The 5,000-nt window shown below is 41.5% G+C and overlaps 1 protein-coding gene across 1 annotated transcript in view; it reads right to left on the reverse strand.

Moving 5' to 3' along the window:
• Positions 1–5,000, reverse strand: part of LOC307136190 (ryanodine receptor 3-like) — a 307,469-nt gene that overhangs the window by 144,189 nt on the left and 158,280 nt on the right. The gene's annotated exons all lie outside the window — the stretch shown is intronic.

Below are 5,000 nucleotides of genomic sequence, written 5' to 3' on the forward strand. Positions count from 1 at the left end.
TGGGTAGATGATGGATGAATGATGAGTAGATGGATGGGTAGATGGATGGATAGATGATAGATGAATGATGAGTAGATGGACGGGTAGATGATGGATGAAAGGATGAGTAGATGGATGAGTAGATGGATGAGTAGATGGATGGGTAGATGGATGGATAGATGATAGATGAATGATGAGTAGATGGACGGGTAGATGATGGATGAATGATGAGTAGATGGATGAGTAGATGGATGGGTAGATGATGGATGAATGATGAGTAGATGGATGGGTAGATGATGGATGAATGATGAGTAGATGGATGGGTGATGGAAAGATGATGGATGAATGATGAGTAGATGGATGGGTGATGGAATGATGGATGAATGATGAGTAGATGGATGGGTAGATGATGGATGAATGATAAGTAGATGGATGGATAGATGATGGATGAATGATGAGTAGATGGACGGGTAGATGATGGATGAATGATGAGTAGATGGACGGGTAGATGATGGATGAATGATGAGTAGATGGATGGGTAGATGATGGATGAATGATGAGTAGATGGATGGGTAGATGATGGATGAATGGGTGAGTAGATGGATGGATAGATGATGGATGAATAATAAGTAGATGGATGGGTAGATGATGGATGAATGATGAGTAGATGGATGGGTAGATGATGGATGAATGATGAGTAGATGGATGGGTAGATGGATGGATAGATGATAGATGAATGATGAGTAGATGGATGGGTAGATGGACGGGTAGATGATGGATGAATGATGAGTAGATGGATGGGTAGATGGACGGGTAGATGATGGATGAATGATGAGTAGATGGATGGGTAGATGATGGATGAATGATGAGTAGATGGATGGGTAGATGATGGATGAATGGATGAGTAGATGGATGGATAGATGATGGATGAATAATGAGTAGATGGATGGGTAGATGGATGGGTAGATGATGGATGAATGATGAGTAGATGGATGGGTAGATGGATGGGTAGATGATGGATGAATGATGAGTAGATGGATGGGTAGATGATGGATGAATGATGAGTAGATGGATGGGTAGATGATGGATGAATGATGAGTAGATGGATGGGTAGATGGATGGATAGATGATAGATGAATGATGAGTAGATGGATGGGTAGATGATGGATGAAAGGATGAGTAGATGGATGAGTAGATGGATGAGTAGATGGATGGGTAGATGGATGGATAGATGATAGATGAATGATGAGTAGATGGACGGGTAGATGATGGATGAATGATGAGTAGATGGATGGGTAGATGATGGATGAATGATGAGTAGATGGATGGGTAGATGATGGATGAATGATGAGTAGATGGATGGGTAGATGATGGATGCATGATGAGTAGATGGATGGGTAGATGATGGATGAATGTATGAGTAGATGGACGGGTAGATGATGGATGAATGATTAGTAGATGGATGGGTAGATGGATGGATAGATGATAGATGAATGATGAGTAGATGGATGGGTAGATGATGGATGAAAGGATGAGTAGATGGATGGATAGATGATGGATGAATGTATGAGTAGATGGACGGGTAGATGATGGATGAATGATGAGTAGATGGATGGATAGATGATGGATGCATGATGAGTAGATGGATGGGTAGATGGATGGATAGATGATGGATGCATGATGAGTAGATGGATGGGTAGATGGATGGATAGATGATGGATGAATGATGAGTAGATGGATGGGTAGATGATGGATGAATGATGAGTAGATGGATGGGTAGATGGATGGATAGATGATAGATGAATGATGAGTAGATGGACGGGTAGATGATGGATGAAAGGATGAGTAGATGGATGGATAGATGATGGATGCATGATGAGTAGATGGATGGGTAGATGGATGGATAGATGATGGATGAATGTATGAGTAGATGGACGGGTAGATGATGGATGAATGATTAGTAGATGGATGGGTAGATGGATGGATAGATGATAGATGAATGATGAGTAGATGGATGGGTAGATGATGGATGAAAGGATGAGTAGATGGACGGGTAGATGATGGATGAATGATGAGTAGATGGATGGGTAGATGGATGGATAGATGATGGATGCATGATGAGTAGATGGATGGGTAGATGGATGGATAGATGATGGATGAATGTATGAGTAGATTGATGGGTAGATGGATGGATAGATGATAGATGAATGATGAGTAGATGGATGGGTAGATGATGGATGAAAGGATAAGTAGATGGATGGATAGATGATGGATGCATGATGAGTAGATGAATGGGTAGATGGATGGATAGATGATGGATGAATGATGAGTAGATGGATGGATAGATGACGGATGCATGATGAGTAGATGGATGGGTAGATGGATGGATAGATGATGGATAGATGATGGATGAATGTATGAGTAGATGGACGGGTAGATGATGGATGAATGATGAGTAGATGGATGGATAGATGATGGATGAATGATGAGTAGATGGATGGGTAGATGATGGATGAATGATGAGTAGATGGATGGATAGATGACGGATGCATGATGAGTAGATGGATGGGTAGATGGATGGGTAGATGATGGATAGATGATGGATGAATGTATGAGTAGATGGACGGGTAGATGATGGATGAATGATGAGTAGATGGATGGATAGATGATGGATGAATGATGAGTAGATGGATGGGTAGATGATGGATGAATGATGAGTAGATGGATGGATAGATGACGGATGCATGATGAGTAGATGGATGGGTAGATGGATGGGTAGATGATGGATAGATGATGGATGAATGTATGAGTAGATGGACGGGTAGATGATGGATGAATGATGAGTAGATGGACGGGTAGATGATGGATGAATGATGAGTAGATGGATGGGTAGATGATGGATGAATGATGGGTAGATGGATGGGTAGGTGATGGATGAATGATGAGTAGATGGATGGGTAGATGATGGATGAATGATGAGTAGATGGATGGATAGATGATGGATGCATGATGAGTAGATGGATGGGTAGATGGATGGATAGATGATGGATGCATGATGAGTAGATGGATGGGTAGATGGATGGATAGATGATGGATGAATGATGAGTAGATGGATGGGTAGATGATGGATGAATGATGAGTAGATGGATGGGTAGATGATGGATGAATGATGAGTAGATGGATGGGTAGATGGACGGGTAGATGATGGATGAATGATGAGTAGATGGATGGGTAGATGGACGGGTAGATGATGGATGAATGATGAGTAGATGGATGGGTAGATGATGGATGAATGATGAGTAGATGGATGGGTAGATGATGGATGAATGGATGAGTAGATGGATGGATAGATGATGGATGAATAATGAGTAGATGGATGGGTAGATGGATGGGTAGATGATGGATGAATGATGAGTAGATGGATGGGTAGATGGATGGGTAGATGATGGATGAATGATGAGTAGATGGATGGGTAGATGATGGATGAATGATGAGTAGATGGATGGGTAGATGATGGATGAATGATGAGTAGATGGATGGGTAGATGGATGGATAGATGATAGATGAATGATGAGTAGATGGATGGGTAGATGATGGATGAAAGGATGAGTAGATGGATGAGTAGATGGATGAGTAGATGGATGGGTAGATGGATGGATAGATGATAGATGAATGATGAGTAGATGGACGGGTAGATGATGGATGAATGATGAGTAGATGGATGGGTAGATGATGGATGAATGATGAGTAGATGGATGGGTAGATGATGGATGAATGATGAGTAGATGGATGGGTAGATGATGGATGCATGATGAGTAGATGGATGGGTAGATGATGGATGAATGTATGAGTAGATGGACGGGTAGATGATGGATGAATGATTAGTAGATGGATGGGTAGATGGATGGATAGATGATAGATGAATGATGAGTAGATGGATGGGTAGATGATGGATGAAAGGATGAGTAGATGGATGGATAGATGATGGATGAATGTATGAGTAGATGGACGGGTAGATGATGGATGAATGATGAGTAGATGGATGGATAGATGATGGATGCATGATGAGTAGATGGATGGGTAGATGGATGGATAGATGATGGATGCATGATGAGTAGATGGATGGGTAGATGGATGGATAGATGATGGATGAATGATGAGTAGATGGATGGGTAGATGATGGATGAATGATGAGTAGATGGATGGGTAGATGGATGGATAGATGATAGATGAATGATGAGTAGATGGACGGGTAGATGATGGATGAAAGGATGAGTAGATGGATGGATAGATGATGGATGCATGATGAGTAGATGGATGGGTAGATGGATGGATAGATGATGGATGAATGTATGAGTAGATGGACGGGTAGATGATGGATGAATGATTAGTAGATGGATGGGTAGATGGATGGATAGATGATAGATGAATGATGAGTAGATGGATGGGTAGATGATGGATGAAAGGATGAGTAGATGGACGGGTAGATGATGGATGAATGATGAGTAGATGGATGGGTAGATGGATGGATAGATGATGGATGCATGATGAGTAGATGGATGGGTAGATGGATGGATAGATGATGGATGAATGTATGAGTAGATTGATGGGTAGATGGATGGATAGATGATAGATGAATGATGAGTAGATGGATGGGTAGATGATGGATGAAAGGATAAGTAGATGGATGGATAGATGATGGATGCATGATGAGTAGATGAATGGGTAGATGGATGGATAGATGATGGATGAATGATGAGTAGATGGATGGATAGATGACGGATGCATGATGAGTAGATGGATGGGTAGATGGATGGATAGATGATGGATAGATGATGGATGAATGTATGAGTAGATGGACGGGTAGATGATGGATGAATGATGAGTAGATGGATGGATAGATGATGGATGAATGATGAGTAGATGGATGGGTAGATGATGGATGAATGATGAGTAGATGGATGGATAGATGACGGATGCATGATGAGTAGATGGATGGGTAGATGGATGGGTAGATGATG

Source organism: Gobio gobio, assembly GCF_949357685.1.
Source record: "Gobio gobio genome assembly, chromosome: 13".
NCBI classification, from domain to species: Eukaryota; Metazoa; Chordata; class Actinopteri; order Cypriniformes; family Gobionidae; genus Gobio; species Gobio gobio.